This window comes from Macaca fascicularis, chromosome 15 (assembly GCF_037993035.2).
Source record: "Macaca fascicularis isolate 582-1 chromosome 15, T2T-MFA8v1.1".
Taxonomy (NCBI): Eukaryota; Metazoa; Chordata; class Mammalia; order Primates; family Cercopithecidae; genus Macaca; species Macaca fascicularis.
In genome coordinates, this window is record NC_088389.1 from 42,457,567 (window position 1) to 42,475,503 (window position 17,937).

The following is a 17,937-nucleotide window of genomic DNA, read 5'->3' on the forward strand; positions in this document are numbered from 1 at the left end:
CAGTACATTCTGAACTGAGTGGCAAGGTGGTGTGAATTGCCACCATGTGTCTGTGAACCTTTTATCTTTGCTGGTTTTTGAGAGAAATACACCCTGGCATGGAAAAGTAACAGATTAGAACTCTCTGTCAACATTGCTATTTATTTTTCTAACACCACTGGTTTGCTTTTTTTTTTAAATTTTTTGAATGAATAGCTATAAAGTGAAAGGTTTACTGCTGTTTGAGAGTGAAGAAAAGTAATTTGCAGTTTGATTCTTGGTTATGAGATGCTTGGTGCCTATCTCCTTTGGAACCGAAGGTTTTGCATGCACACTCTGAAGTTAATGCCTAGAACTTCTGATCTGGAAGAGAAATGGGAGACTGCCCTACCCACTCTTGTCTGCCACAACTCCACCTTTTTGCAGATGGTTAAGTGAAGACACAAATGGATTAGCTGCAGAAGCAATATTAGAACACAGGTTTCTGACTCCTAGCCTGATGTCTTTTCTATATAATATTCTGCTGCCCACAAGACTAAGTAATTAGCTTAGCATTCAAGAGTGTACAGCCAGTTCATAGCAAAACTGCTCTCACCACCTGTAGCTCATTAATTCAATCCACTAGCTCCCTAACTCATTCTCTCATGGGCAACTTGTTTTGTCTTATGCTATGTAAATAAGAGCAAGAGTACAGCCAGTTAACCACTAGGGCCAACTTTTGTGGAGAAATTTAATGAGCACAACTCATGATATATTTTATTTGTCAATATTTTCAAATCATATTCCTATTGGTGACTAGAAATCATGTGAAAAAAGAAAGTTCATCCTGATTATAATCATCTCCTTTTCCTGCACTGGCATTGCTTTAGTTTGAGCTCAGTTTAGTGAATTCCTGGACTCCTTCAAGATTTTGTACCTCTGTCTGACATCATTTGTTCATTCATTCATTCATTCATTCATTCATTCATTCATTCATTCATGTTATGGGTCCAAGTCCTCCCCTGTTCTCCATGGATTCCTGACAAATGGAGCACTCAAAAGGAATAATAATCAAATACGAAGAAAGTGTTTTTGTAATAAATAATGGCTCAACAAGTGATCCTTTGAAGTTCTGTGGGGACAGAGTTTAGCTCAGTACAAGAAAGAACCTTTCACTTTACAGCTATTCAAAATTGGAAGGCAGCGTTACTTTGTAAAGTAGAGGACTTCCAGTCAAATAGCAGCATTCAAGTGAGAGACTGGATAATCACTGCTTTAGTAGGGTAGGTGTGGGGTTGTTAGTGAGTAAGAGCTTACTCTGGTGTCACACAGAAGAGGCCTTAAACCTGCCACATCCCCACTTCGAAAGTTTGGATTATTTATCTAGGCTGTGTTCATATCACCCGGGAGAACACTGTTAGAAATGCTGAAATTTGGGCCCCATCTTGGAAATCTTGGCTCAAAATCTAGATTTTAGCAAGGACTGCAGGCCGTTCATATGCACTTCAGAGTTTGAGAAGCACTGAAATGGGCTTTCTAAACTTTGATTTGGTTATTTATTCATTAAAGAAGTGGCAATAATGCCTGCCTTGCACTTGTGCTTCAAGGGTAAATCAGATTGTGTTAGTAAAGATCTTAGCAGAGTGCCTAATAGTTAATACTAATAGATTGCAGGTACTAGTATTAACTTCTCAATAGATGAATTCAACATTGGGTTGGAAGTTGGACTGAATTACTTCTACAGTCTCTTTATTACTCTAAGATCATATCATTCTATATTTTTATTTCACATATTTTGACATTTTGGGGTCAAATCATTACTCCAACTCTCACACCAAAAATATAAATATATCTGGAGAAATCATGTTATGTTATGATGGGTCTGTTAGGCAGATGTTCTTCCTCTCCCCACACACCCATATTGTAAAGAGACTACATTGCACATGCTTGACAGCAGGCATTTCACTTCACTCATCCATAAATATGGCTTTGGTGGGGAGTAGGAGCATGTTGGAGCTACATTCCATTAATTTTACATAGTCTGGGAACTCAAGATGTCCTTTCTGGATGCCACTGAGAGATCCTACCCCATGTCTACAATCTATTTTTCTCTAGTTGAAATTTACATTTGTCAGGCCTAATGCGAAGTATTGTGTTCAGCACCATGTAAGAGAAAAATTTAAGAACAGCCATTTAAAGTAATCCAAAGCAGCATAAAATTGATGGCATCAATCCCCTGCTTAAAACCCATTAATGACTTTCTGTTGTTCTTAGACTGAAGTTCCAACATCTTAACAGGAACTACAAATCCCTGTATTATTTGTCCCATGCTTACCCTTCTAGTCTTAGCATATACCCCTTTTCCTCTTGTATCAGTTATGTATTGCTGTATAAAAAATTATCCCAAAATGGAAATACTAAAGTAATAAATATTTATTATCTCACATAGTTATTGTTGGTTAAGAATTCAGGAGCAGCTCAGCTAGGGGGTTCTGGCTCAGGGTCTCTCATGAGGTTGCAGTCAAAATGTCTTCTGGGGCTCCACTAATCTGAAGGCTTGACTGGGGCTGGAGGATCTACTTCCAATGTAGTTGACTCATACAACTGAGAAGTTAATGTTCATTGTTGGCAGAGGATCTCAGTTCTTCTTTGTGTGGTCCTCTGCATAAAACTACTTGAGTGTCTCCATGACATAGCAGCTGGCATCTCCCAAAGTGAATGATCCAAAAAGGGCATGGAACAAGCTATAATGTTCCTTTTGACCTGGCCTTGGAAGTCACAATTCATCATTTCCAAAATACCTTAGCAATTACACAGTTTCACCCTATTTAGTGCAGGAGGAAACTACAAAAGGTTATAAATAAATTCCAGGAGAACAAGAATCATTGAGGATCATCTTGGAAGGTAACTACTACACATCTCTGTGCTCTAAGTATTTCAGTTTATTAACTCATATTGAGTTCTCTGGAGCACCATTCTCTCTTTGGCCTGCCAGCCATTGCACTTAGTTTCCTCTGCAGGGATCATCACATTTAGCTTTTTAAGTTAGTACCTTTGTCCTTCATGGCGTATCCTAGATGCTTTTTTTCCTGAGGAGTGTTTCCTGAACCCCTTCCAAGGCCATTCAGGGACCCCTCCTGTAGGTACTCAGTAACACCCCAGCACTTTTCACAGTAGACTATAATTTTCTGGTTTTTTCTTTTTTTTCTTTTCTTTTTTTTTTTTTTTTTTGACAACTTTTTCTACTAGATTTTAACAGCATTAGGGCACCATTTGATATGGTTTGGCTGTGTCCCCACCCAAATCTCATCTTGTCTCACCTTGAATTCTAATAATCCCCATGTGTCAAGGGCTGGGTCAGGTGGAGATAATTGAATCATGGGGGTGGCTTCTCCCATACTGTTCTCATGGTAAGGAATGAGTCATGAGATCTGATGGTTTTACAAATGGGAGTTTTTTTCTACACAAGCTCTCTTGTCTGACGCCATGTAAGACTTGACTTTGCTCCTCCTTGCCTTCTGCCATGATTGTGAGGCCTCTCCAGTCAAGTGGTCAATTAAACCTCTTTCTTTTATAAATCACCCAGTGTCAGGTAAGACTGGGTAATTATTCGCAGTGTGAGAACAGACTAATATACCATTCTATTTCCCAGAAATGTGATCTGTATCTAAAACTTAGCAGATGCTAATAAGTACTAATTAAATGGAAGCATGAGTGGAAAATAGAGGTGATAAAAATTCAGTTTGTCCTTGAAAATAGATACAAATTGAATTAGAGGAGAGAAAAGAAAGGGGATGGAGTATGGGGATAGGGTGAGGATAATTTTGAGCAAAAGTGGAGGATGACTCTTCACTAGAGACTAATATTATCCAAGTCACTAAACATGAACACTCTAACACCTATCTCCAATCTTTCTCTTCAGTCTCATCCTCAGTTTTGGCAAGGTGGAGAGAGTGTACTAGTCTGTCTTCAATAACTAAGGTAACAGGTTTTACAGAAAGAGACAGGAATATAGAGGAAACAGAAGTGAGAAGTAAAGAATGAGAAAACAACAGAGGGAGAGCTGAACAGAAGTGTAGAAGAGTTGATACACAGTTGATGTATCTTGGTAACAAGGGTTTGAAGTATTAAAGTGAGTTCTCAAGGTTCTCCTAAAACTGAGGGTTCTGACATTCCTCATCTTGGGTATGGAAAAGATTCTAGTCATAGTTAGTGCATCTTGGATGTGCTTGAGACAATGATCTGAGCTGGTGTTTTCTGGATTCTGCTGTCACCTTGTCTTCTGACACTTTACTGTCTGTGTTTTCCCCAGGGGCAAGGGCCAGGATGCTGCACCACCTCTGTCACCCTGATACGGTTTTGCTGTGTCCCCACCCAAATCTCAACTTAAATTTTATCTCCCAGAATTCCCACATGTTGTGGGAAGCACCCAGGGGGAGGTAACTGAATCATGGGGGTCAGTCTTTCCCTGCTATTCTCATGATAGCGAATAAGTCTCACAAGATCTGATGGATTTATCAGGGGTTTCTGCTTTTGCTTCCTCCTCATTTTTCTCTTGCCACCACCATGTAAGAAGTGCCTTTCACCTCCCACTATGATTCTGAGGCCTCTCCAGCCATGTGGAACTGTAAGTCCAATTAAACCTCCTTTTGTACCCAGTTTTAGGTATGCCTTTATCAGCAGCATGAAAATGAACTAATACAGTAAATTGATACCAGCAGAGTAGGGTGTTGCTAAAAAGATATCCAAAAATGTGGAAGCAACTTTGGAACTGGGTAACAGGCAGAGGTTGGAACAGTATGGAGGGCTCAGAAGACAGGAACATGTGGGAATGTTTGGAACCTCCTAGAGACTTGTTAAATGGCTGTGACAAAAATGCTGACAGTGATATGAACAATAAGATCCAGGTTGAAGTAGTCTCTAATAGAGATGAGGAACTTGTTGGGAACTGGAGCAAAGGTGACTCTTGTTATGCTTTAGTAAAGAGACTGGCAGCCTTTTGCCCCTGCTCTAGAGATTTGTGGAAATTTGAACTTGAGAGAGATGATTTAGGGTATCTAGTGGAAGAAATTTCTAAGCAACAAAGCATTCAAGAGGTGACATGGGTGCTGTTAAAAGCATTCCATTTTAAAAGGGAAACGGTGCATAAAAGTTCAGGAAATTTGCAGCCTGATGATGCGGTAGAAAAGAAAAACATTTTCTTTCTTTTTTTTTTTTTAAGGAAAAATTCAAGCTGGCTTCAGAGATTTGCATAAGTAGCAAGGAACCTAATGTTAATCCCCAAGACCATGGGGAAAATGTATCTGGGTCATTTCAGAGACCTTTCAGCAGCCCCTCCCATCACAGGCCTGGAGGCCCAGGAGGAAAAGGGGTTTCGTGGGCCAGGTCCAGGGTCCCTGTGCTGTGTGCAGCCTAGGGATTTGGTGCCTTGTGCCCCAGCTGCTCCAGCTGTGACTGAAAAAGGCCAATGTAGAGCTCAGGTTGTGGCTTCTAAGGATGGAAGCCCCAAGTCTTGGCAAGTTCCACTTGGTGTTGAGCCTGCGGGTGCACAGAAGTCAAGGATTGAGGTTTGGGAACCTCTGCCTAGATTTCAGAAGATGTACAGAAATGCCTGGATGTCCAGGCAATAGTTTGCTGCAGGGGCGGGACCCTCATGGAGAACCTCTGCTAGGGCAATGCAGAAGACAAATGTGGGGTCAGAGCCCCCACACAGAATCCCTACTGGGGCACTGCCTAGTGGAGCTGTGAGAAAAGGGCCATCATCCTCCAGACCCCAGAATGTTATATCCACTGACATCTTGCACCATGCTGCTGGAAAAGCTGCAGACACTCAATACCAGCCCTTGAAAGCAGCCTGAAGGGAGCCTGTACCCTGCAAAGCCACAGGGGTAGAGCTTCCCAAGACCATGGGCATCCCTTTTTTGCATCAGCACGACCTGGATGTGAGACCTGGAGTCAAAGGAGATCATTTTGGAGCTTTATTTTTTTTAATTTTTTTTATTATTATTATTATACTTTAAGTTCTAGGGTACATGTGCATAACGTGCAGGTTTGTTACATATGTATACTTGTGCCATGTTGCTGTGCTGCACCCATCAACTCGTCAGCACCCATCAACTTGTCATTTACATCAGGTATAACTCCCAATGCAATTCCTCCCCCCTTCCCCCTCCCCATGATAGGCCCCAGTGTGTGATGTTCCCCTTCCCGAGTCCAAGTGATCTCATTGTTCAGTTCCCACCTATGAGTGAGAACATGCGGCGTTTGGTTTTCTGTTCTTGTGATAGTTTGCTAAGAATGATGGTTTCCAGCTGCATCCATGTCCCTACAAAGGACACAAACTCATCCTTTTTTATGGCTGCATAGTATTCCATGGTGTATATGTGCCACATTTTCTTAATCCAGTCTGTCACTAATGGACATTTGGGTTGATTCCAAGTCTTTGCTATTGTGAATAGTGCCACAATAAACATACATGTGCATGTGTCTTTATAGCAGCATGATTTATAATCCTTTGGGTATATACCCAGTAATGGGATGGCTGGGTCATATGGTACATCTAGTTCTAGATCCTTGACAAAGAACTCAAACAAATTTACAAGAAAAAAACAAACAACCTCATCAAAAAGTGGGCAAAGGATATGAACAGACATTTCTCAAAAGAAGACATTCATACAGCCAACAGACACATAAAAAAATGCTCATCATCACTGGCCATCAGAGAAATGCAAATCAAAACCACAATGAGATACCATCTCACACCAGTTAGAATGGCAATCATTAAAAAGTCAGGAAACAACAGGTGCTGGAGAGGATGTGGAGAAATAGGAACACTTTTACACTGTTGGTGGGATTGTAAACTAGTTCAACCATTATGGAAAACAGTATGGCGATTCCTCAAGGATCTAGAACTAGATGTACCATTTTGGAGCTTTAAAATTTGACTGCCCAGCTGGATTTTGGTCACTGTAACCCCTTTGTTTTGGCCAATTTCTCCCATTTGGAATGGCTGTATTTACCGAATACCTGTACCCCCATTGTATCTAGAAAGTAACTAGCTTGTTTTTGATTTTACAGGCTCATAGGCAAATGAGACTTGCCTTGTCTCAGATGAGACTTTGAACTATGGATTTTTGGGTTAATGCTGAAATGAGTTAAGACTTTGGGGGACTGTTGGGAAGTTATGATTGGTTTTGAAATGTGAGGACATGAGGTTTGGAGAGGCCAGAGGAAGAATGATATGGTTTGGCTGTGTCACCTCCCAAATCTTAACTTGAATTGTATCTCCCAGAATTTCCATGTGTTATGGGAGGGAGGGACACAGGGGGAAGTAATTGAATAATGGGGGCCAGTCTTTCCCATGCTATTCTCATGATAGCGAATAAGTCTCAGATCTGATGCATTTATCAGGGGTTTTCGCTTTTGCTTCCTCCTAATTTTCCTCTTGATGCCACCATGTAAGAAGTGCCTTTCACCTCCTGCCATGATTCTGAGGCCTCCCCAGCTATGTGGAACTGTAAGTCCAATTAAACCTCCTTTAGTTCTCAGTTTGGGGTATGTTTTTATCACATTTGTTTTATTGAAAACAAACTAATACACACCCCCACTGTGATGTGGGTCCCAGCATCTCCAGTGCCCAGCTGAACACCATCAATCCATACATGCTCTACTGTTAGAGCAGACTCTAGAGATGTCACGTGACACAAACCGAAAATGTTGAAGAGTCAACTTACTTGGGAGAACCTTATGACCAATAAGTTAGAGTAGAAGGGAAAGAATAAGTGATAAATCGCTTTCTTTTCCCCTCTCGCAACCCTGAATAACTGTTTTTATATACATGGATTCTTTGTAAACTCTTTAGAGCCATCCTCTATAAGCTAGCCATCAGCTGGATGTTCTGTGAAGTTAGGGATAGAGCAGTAGTTCACTGTCTTGTATCTGCTTTCTCTGTTTCCCCATCTTACTTTCCTCTCCCCTCATCTTTTGAAGTGGCTGTACCAAGAGAGGATTAGTATGTAAGCATGGTCTTAGGTTTCTGAGTTTTCAAAAAAAAAAATGTACTGTTAAAAAATATAGATCAGAACACACCTGGCCAACATGGCGAAACTCCGTCTCTACTAAAAATACAAAAATTAGCCATGGGTGGTGGCACATGCCTGTAATCTCAGCTACTTGGGAGGCTGAGGCAGGAGAATTGCTTGAATCTGGGAGGTGGAGGTTGAAGTGAGCCAAGATCGTGCCCACTGCACTCCATCCTGGCAGACAGAGCAAGACTCTGTCTCAAAAAAAACAAACAAACAAAAAATAGAGATGGAGTCTTGCTATGTTGCCCAGGCTGGTCTTGAAATCCTGAGCTCAACCAATCCTCCTGCCTTAGCCTCCCAAATTGCTGGGATTATGAGTGTGAGGCACTGTGCCTGGCTGGCTTTCTGGTTTTTAGTGAATGAGACTTTTCAGTAACCCAACCAGTGCAGCTCTGTGGAAAAAAAAAAAAAAAAAAAAATCCAAGGAAATAAAAGAAGAAGCTACAATCATTATTAAGGAAGGACAGAGTGAAGGGGCAGACCCTGGAAGAGAGGCAAAGAGGGCACTGAGAATGAATATTATCCACACAAATGATCGTTGTCCACTGAAGTCCTTCTAGATTGTATGTCAGCATGGAAAAGAAAGGGCCACCTCCTGTCCAGTCCACAGAGCCTCTATAATGAACCACACTGATACTTGGTGCCCCTCAAGGCTCACATCACCCACAAAATTTAACCACAGAAACTGGGATATCCACCCTTGTTTTGTTGATAACTCACTGTATGACCTTGGAGTATGTCACTTTCCTGCTCTGTCCTTTTATTTTCTCCTTTGTAAAATGAAGAGATTGAGCTAAATTAGTAGTAAGATTTTCCTTATAACCTCAATATTCTTTCCTGATATGTGTTATAGCCTCCAAATGCCCATATTTACTTCTGCATGATCTGCACAACCAATCTTTAGATGTATTTCAACTAACACTAAGACAGGGAGTAATTTCTTCTTCAGAGCCTAATGGCCTCTCAGTAGGATCAAAAGTAGAGCACTTCTTTCCATCCTTGATGAGAGGTCGTATGTAGAGACCTAATTTTACTCCTATTTACAATTTGACAGCAACACACTTCATAGGCAGGCACTAGGAGCTTGAGCTAGCAATTGATAAATTTAAACAAGTCCATCTACTCCACCATGGCCTGAACAAATGCATGGAGTCATCCTACTGCTCTTCCCTCCCTCCCTCCCTCCCTCCCTCCCTCCCTTCCTTCCTTCCTTCCTTCCTTCCTTCCTTCCTTCCTGCCTTCCTGCCTTCCTGCCTTCCTGCCTTCCTGCCTTCCTGCCTTCCTGCCTTCCTGCCCTCCTGCCTTCCTGCCTTCCTGCCCTCCTGCCCTCCTGCCCTCCTGCCTTCCTGCCTTCTTGCCTTCCTGCCTTCCTGCCCTCCTGCCTTCCTGCCCTCCTGCCCTCCTGCCTTCCTGCCTTCCTGCCTTCCTGCCCTCTTGCCTTCCTGCCTTCCTGCCTTCCTGCCTTCCTGCCTTCCTGCCTTCCTGCCTTCCTGCCTTTCTTCCTTGAAGGAGGAGAATATGAATGTAATGGAAATGAATGGACATTCACCACTGGTGCTGCAAAAATTGGTGAAATGAAAATATATTATTGGTTTCCTTGAAAATACAGTCAAATTTCCAGGCTCCTCAAAAGCTTATTGAGATGCTAACTACCTCTGAATCCAGAGTAAATGCAATTCATTTTTCTGGCTTTATAACCTAGGTTATCTGCAGAGCTGTTAGAACAACTGGCAGAGTAACAAATGACCAAATTCACAGATCTGGATTCCAGTTCTACAGTTTTCTTACTGAGTAGCTTTAGGCAATATTATTTCACCCTCCAGCCTCAGTTTTCTTCTTAAGGAAATGGGAAACGTCTTTACAACAATCATTTGATGAGATTCATTGCATCTGTACCAACAGCACTGTTCTCATATGTGACCCTTGGCTCAGAGAAGCTCTTTAGAACTTAGGGTTTGCAAATATAATGAGAGGAAAGAAACTGGATAGGGAGTAGAAGAGATTACAAAAATGAAAACAAAAACCAAGAGGCACAAATATGAAAATATGGAGCAACTGGTACTTGCCAAGCATTTGCTAGGTACTTTCATAGATATTTTATTTGCTTAAAAAAGGGAGCCTAATGACTGAGACATTGCTGTCTTATTTTCTGTACAAACAGATTCCCCTCACTCTTCCCACCAAAAGAAAGCCTAAGTCATCTAGGTCAGATTCCTATGTACTGTTGCTTTTTTGTCTCAGTAGCTAGGTGCAAGAATCTTCTGGAATTTGCCTGGGGGTAATAACCATAACCCCCAACACCACTGTCACTCTAAAATTTTGTGAGGTTGCTTACTTTCTTCTGCATACTCATAACATTCTGATGAGAAGGAGGTGACTCAGCCATAGACTAAGAGGTGAATAAGCATCACCAGCCTCATTCAATTATGGGGCCAGAGGGAAAGGCAGTGTCTGCAAAAGTCAAAACAGATTTTTGAAACAGTTTCTCTTCCAGCCTCTGCAAAACCTGCTCATTCAATTCCTTTTCTGTTGATGACTTTGGCTTCTGAGACAGGGCCTTTCTCTGGTGGCCCAGAGCTCTGACAATCTCCCAAATGTCAGGGGCTTGGAGAGCTCTTTGGGGTAAGGTGTCCAAAAGGACAAGTCTCCCAAGCCTCAGAATCTTTGCTGAGCTCTGGAGTTTCCAAAGCTCCAGTCTCTTTCGGAGACACTGAGTTGCAAATGTGAATTGTTGGAACTCCTAATCCACAGCCTCTTGGGTGTTCTAAGAGCTTAGGCTCCTTCCTTTCAGGCTTGTAGTGATTAATTACAATCAGCCAGCCACATTTCATGGGACCCCACTCCTACAGCAGCCACAGTCAACTTAACTTAGCCATTTGAAGCAAAAAGCCCAGTTCAGACTGAGTGTCCTTCACTAGCCTACTACAAAAGGAAGACTTGTGACAGGAAAAAGTATTCTCATCCCTTTCTCTCTTCAATTCAGGGTAGATGAGGAAGCATGTGTTAAGGCAGAAAACATGATGGACAGGGCCATTCTGGTCTAGATCGTAGTTGCAATCCTAGCCTTGACCTCTACTATCTATGTAATGCTGGTCAGCCGACTTCTCTAAGCTCTTGTAATCCTCATGGGGTTAGCAGAAGGGGACCATGCTCTATCACATAATGGACAGGAGGCAACATACAGGATGAAGTATCCTTGGCTGCTTCTTTTCCAAGGTTGTATACAATGTCACATAATGTAGGCAACAGTTAGTTCATGACAGGGCTGTGTGTCTGACATTCCCACTGGAACTGGATACTTTCCCACACATGTACGTATTACTCATCTCTATATTTTTTGCTTTAACTATTCTCTCTGCCTGGAAATTCCTTCATCCAAACACAGACCTTCAATTCTTTCACCTGCAGTACCAATGCCACCAGGAATTATTCCTCATCTGTAATCCAAAAGCATCCTCTGCCTATCCCAGTTATGACACTCACCACTTACCATATCAGTTTATCATTATCTCTTTATCTCCCTGGCATAGAGGAAATGCTTAATTAATGCTTGTTTATTTAGATAAATGACTCATCTCAGGAACAGATCACATTCTTCATAATCATAAAAATAACAAACTTGAGTAACCCTCCAGCACTTACAAAGAATATATATATACATAGAATGGGGTTAATACTACAGCTTTAAGAGTATATATATAGATATATATGTGTATATATATAGCATTCAAGAGATGCAGATACTGAGGTTCTTAGTTAAAGAATGGGAACATAAACATAGATATGTCTGGTTCTAAGTGTGGAGACCTTCCTCAAGGGCTGTCCAGGAGCAATACTCAAGTGCAAGTGATTGTAGCAAATGGCCAGCATGGTGGTTCATGCCTGTAATACCAGCAATTTGGGAGCCTGAGGTGTGTGAATCGCTTGAGTCCAGGAGTTTGAAAGCAACCTGGCCAAACGAAATTCTGTCTCTATTAAAAAAAAAAAAATAAACTTATGGCCAGGCACAGTGGCTCACGCCTGTAATCCCAGTGCTTTGGAAGGCCGAGGCAGACAGATCATGAAGTCAGGAAATGGAGACCATCCTGGCTAACACGGTGAGATCCTGTCTCTACTAAAAATACAAAAAAAATTAGCCAGGCGTAGTGGTGGGTGCCTGTAGTCTCAGCTACTCGGGAGGCTGAGGCAGGAGAATGGCGTGAACCCAGGAGGCAGAGCTTGCAGTGAGCTGAGATCGCACCACCGCACTCCAGCCTGGGCTACAGAGCGAGACTCTGTCCCCACCCCCCAAAAAAAAAATTACAAAAATTAGCCGGGCATGGTGGCACACACCTGTAGTCCCAGATACTCAGAAGACTGACAGGGGAGGATGGCCTGAGCCTGGGAGGTCAATGCTACAATGAGCAATAATGGAGCCACTGCACACCACCCTGGGCAACAGAGTCAGACCCTGCCTTAGAGAAAAAAATATAGAGAGATTTACTGAAGTCTACTATGCACTAGACACTAAGCAAGGTGTTGGGGACAAAAATGAGTAAGATTTACTTCTGTATTCGTACAAAGTTCATGATTGAGTGAATAAAATTATAATTCATTCCCATACTTCCTAAATATCTATAATGTTCCAGGTATCAGGATGGAAGCTTACACTGTTGTGGGAGAATTAAGTCTTGGCATAACCCAAGGTGGGTCATATGAATTCTACATTTGCATAACAGTTGAATTTTATATAATGAACATATATTTATTTTTAATCAGAGAAAACAAGAACAAAAAAAGAATAAGATAGGAAACAGTGATTATTTTAATCTGTTTTTACATGTTTCTTTCCATTAATTTATCATCTTTAATCTACAAGCCAAAAGAGAAGTAAAGATAAAGTGACATAGGATTTCAAAAGAGGGAGAATGTACATCTATCTAAAGAATCAGTAAAATCCTTATTTTATTTGAGATTTATGATGGTAACTTTGAAAAGTCCTTGGCAGAGAAATTCTGAAGATGTTCTCTGGAAAGCCATAGTTCCACGAGATATGAGCAGGTGTTTCCAGAGCAGAAAACAAAAGAGGGGAGGAGGGGAGGCAGAAGTGAAATGAAAGTAAACATGTTTTTTTGTGTTTGTGTTTTCTCTTCTGTATGTTTGTTTTGCTTTTCTGCAGAACATCTCAGAATCTTCAAAAAGCACATGTTTCTTGAGATAATGAATGAAACTTGGGAAGGGGAGACATATAGGATTTCTCAAATGTATTATTCCAAAATCCAGCATTGAGATTAGTGTTCTCAAGAAAACATAGTGATAAATGATGCCTTTCTGGGCTCTTAATAGCTCTTTAGCTTGATCTATGGGACACTGAAATTGCTCAGATGAGGTAGACCAAGAATGAGAGAAAATGGGCATATCTGGAAGGTACTTTGGCAACACAGCTGTTAAGCAAAATCAGGTTAACTCCACCTGAAAATTGCCTACTTTTGAGACAGCCACCCACAACCCCTACTTAATATGAAAAAGAGAACAGTTTCATCTTGTTTGCAGCCAAGAAAACTTCCTCAAAGAGTTGATACATGAACTGGGATTTGAGAACCATCTTCTCAATTCCCACCAGGCTTCAACAATGGAAATACTGTGGCAATGTCTTCATTGACACCAGACTACCTTGAGGAAATATAGATCCCCCTCAGTTTTGAACCACAGAGAGCCATCTCAGACTGAAAATGTCAGGGGTTTGGAATCAGTTTCTCCATCCAGCAAATGGGGATAATAATGTGCCTTGTAGGGTAGATATGGGGATTAGGTGGGTTGATTCATAAAAAGAATCTAATAATGCTAAACATGTTATAGGCACTCAGTAACAAAGGACATTATTAGCTGGAACTTTCCCAAGAAGTTGAGCCTCCTTTACCATTTTGCAACATGGAGCACCATCTTCTGACCCAACAGAGCAATGTAATTTAAAGGACCCTGCTGAGAATGAAGGTCTAGCATTCATCTTCAGTAATTAATACATGCCCTAGGGGATGCTTGTGATTGGAAATGGGAGGGCAGAAGACTGTTTTTTACTTTTTGATTGAGTGCTTTTTTTTTTTTTTTTTTTATCTCAAGCTATTCTGAATGTCATGGAGAGTTAATGAAGACATGTTGTACACCCACTGCAAACACAGTAAAAGAAAATACAACCAATTTTACCACTGTCTGAGTAGATTAAATCCTCAGTTATGCTAGAAGTTCAGGGAAGAAAATGAGAGTTGTGTTAGGAGATGGATGGGGATAACACTGGTTACAAAGTCAGAAAAAAACGAGGAAGGATCCTCTTCCATCTTTTCAATTTCTCCACTTTTCCTTCCTTCTTCAATTCCTCTCTCCCTCAACAGTTAAGGGCAGAGAGTGGGCAAAAGGTGCCTGCATTGACTTTAGTATCAGATAATAAAATCAGCATAATTTAGTCTTAATACTATGTCCAGAGTTATGGTCTCTATATTTTTCTTGCCACCATTTAGTGAAACTGCAGCAAATCATCTAAAACAGAAAAAAGCAATAACATTCCATCAGTAGCTTTTGCTTCTCAAAGACTGGCTTCAAATAACAGATGTGATGTTCTTCAGGTTAGCCGCCACTCACAACACTTGAGATATCCAACTGGGAACAATCTCCCTGAGTTGGAATAAACGAGATGATCTAATACCTGAAGATTTCCCAACTCCAGCCCATTTCTTACATATACGATACATTTGAGAAATGGCTGAATGCATTCTCCCCCAAAGATTGGGTAGGGCACTTCTTCTTTCATGAGACTGCAATTTAGAGGGGCCCCAAGGGGGTATCTGAGGAGGTTAAGAAAGTCTGCAAACTTATTTGAAATCTCTAGGGTACATTTTTCCTGCATAAATCTTAGCAATTATGACTCTATTTTGCTTAAAGAAAGAAGCAAAGAAAAAAAAAGTAAAACAAACCCCAGAACAATTCCTACAGTGTGTCTATAAAGTGAACTTTTCTTCTGAGAAACAATTGTTTCTATTTTTAGGGAATTTTTAGTTTCCCTTTGCTCTTCTAGAAGGGATCTGGTATATTTCAGACTAGAGTAGATTAAGCCGTTAAAAGTGATAGCTCTGCTTATATTCAAAGCAATCCCCAAACAGAGTACTACAGGTACATCAGACAGTGAAATTCTCCCCAGAAGAGGAAAGGGTTCATGGTTACATTCTACTTCTTTTGTGTACAGACTCAGGTGTCGGACAAAATAGAGTTCAAATCCTAGATGTTCCCATATTCAACTTCCTTAACCTCTGAGTCTCAGTTTCCTCTTTTGTCAAATGTCGATAATGATAATGATGATAATATTGATAAATAGACTCTTCCTGGTGTGAATATTCTGTTGTGTAATATTATTTTAAAGAGGATTATAATCATTTGTTGCATTTGTGTTGACATACAATATTCAATGTCTTAATACTCTAATTCTACTTGCCAACAAATGCATAGGATATCACCTTCCTGTCAGGTTTTCTGCGACATTATTGAAATGAACTCTGTCTCTTATCCTGAGATGGGTTTTAATACTCAGTGAGAAGCAGATCCCATGAAAATTAACTCACAAATTTAAGATCTCAGAATCAGTAAGCTGTGGAGGAAGGATCAAATCCAGTTCTAGCTAAATCTAAACTTTTTTTTGCTTTTCTACTTTATGGTGCTGCCCTGAGCTGGGAGTGTACACATTGATTCATTCATTCATTCATTCATTCATTCATTCATTCATTCTTTTATCCAATCATTCGACAAGTATTAAGCAATGTTTTGTTTTGATTTGCTTTGTAGGGGACATTTAAAATGTGAAAGCACTTTACAAAAGTAAAGTTCTACGTGAATATAAGTTGTTATAATGAAGGGCTGAAGCCTGTCTGTTGTCTCTGGTATTTTGAGTGAGAAACACAAGCAAAATTCATATCCTGTGATCTCTCATCCTATGACAAAACAAAATAAAACAAACTCTAAACTACAACCCATCCACTGCTAATACAATATATCTTTTACCTCCAGATTTATTGAGGTATAATTGACAAAAAACTTACCTATATTTAATGTGTACAATGTGATAATTTGATACACATAAATAATGTGAAATGATTACCATAATCAAATTAATTAATATGTGGCATATAACCTCATATAGGATTTTTATTTTTATTTTTGGTGTGATGGGAGTTCTTAAGATCTCACTCAGAAAATTTCAAGTATACAATACAGTATTGTTAACTATAGTCACCATGTGTGCCTTAGACCACCAGAACTTACTCATAACTGAAAGTTTGTCCCCTTTGACCAACATCTCCTTGTTTCCTCCACCCTCAGCCCCTGGCAACCACCATTCTACACTCTGCTTCTAAGTCTGGTTTTAATAGTCATTATTGAAAATAGTATAGAACTTCTTCAAAAACTTTAAAATAGGACTCCTATACAATTCAGAAATATCACTACTGAATGTATATCCAAAGGAAATAAAATCAGGATGTTGAAAAGATATCCACACTCCCATATTTATTACAGCATTGTTCATGATAGCCAAGATACGGAATTAGCATAATGAGCCTAAGTGTCCATTGATGCATTGATGAATGAATATATATATGTATATATAAAACATTATTCAGCCCTAAAAAAGAAATTAGCATACTATAATGTGCAACAACATGGATGAGCCTGGAAGAAATAAAGTTAGACGAATAAACCAAATGCAGAAAGACAAACACTATGTGATAAGAGAATTCATCTTAAAACCATTGGCTCCTCAATGATTAAAAATCTTTGAATTAAAAATTCAAAGATTAAAAATGTAGCCTCTTGAGCTAATGGTATCGCAGAAAATGAGGCAACAAAGACAATTGTCAGGAAAGCCAAACAAACCTCTTCACATGCCCCCAAAATTTCCTACAGTCACCAGACTGACACAGAATCTTTCTTGGTAAGATCACATCTCCCAGCCATCTAAGGTAGGTTGATGGAAAAGCAGTGCTTACATACAGCCTCTAGATAGAGAATGGAGGAAATAAGTGAGAGTTTAAAAAGTACTCTTTTACCTGCACCAGGTAATTAAGGTCAACATCAACAGTGATAAGCCATATTGATCATATGTACCCATAATATGTCGTAAGAACGGACTCTCACTTCCCTGAAACACACAGCTCTAGTGTAATCATGAGAAAAACATCATAAATTCCAAATTTAAGCATGTTCTACCTGAGCAGTACTCATCAAAACTGTCAAGGTTATCAAAAACTCAGGAAACTCTGATAAATTGTCAGAGCCAAGAGGAGCCTGAGAAGACAGGATTAAAGGCAATATGGTAATTTTGATGGTATTCTAGAATAGAAAAGTAACATTAGATAAAAATTAAGGTAATCTGAATAAAGAATGAGCTTTAGATAATAATAGTATATCAATATTGGTTCATTAATTGCAACAAATGTGCCACACTTTGTGTAAGATTTAATTACAAAGGAAACAGTATGTGGTATACAGGAATTCTCTGTATTATCTTTCCAATTTTTTCTGTAATTCTAAAATGGTTCTAAAAAAACAGTTTACTTTTTTTTTTAAGGCACTGTTGTCATTCAATGGAAAAATGGAAGCCAAAAAAGAAGATTTGATTTAAGAATAACCAACCCTCTCATTATCCCGTTGGGCACTGTTATGCCTTGTCTCTGGAAACCGATATAATTTACTTCATTTTGATTTGTGTTCTGTCTTGTTCAGAAAGTGCTTCAGGTGACTTACAAGAAGATATAAAAATTAAAACTTGAGAAGCTATTACGGGGTGGGACTTGGGTGGGAAACAATTTGCCCTAGGGTGGATAGACAAGCTTTAGAATTAGATGGACTTGTGTGTATGCTCTCCTTCTTGGTA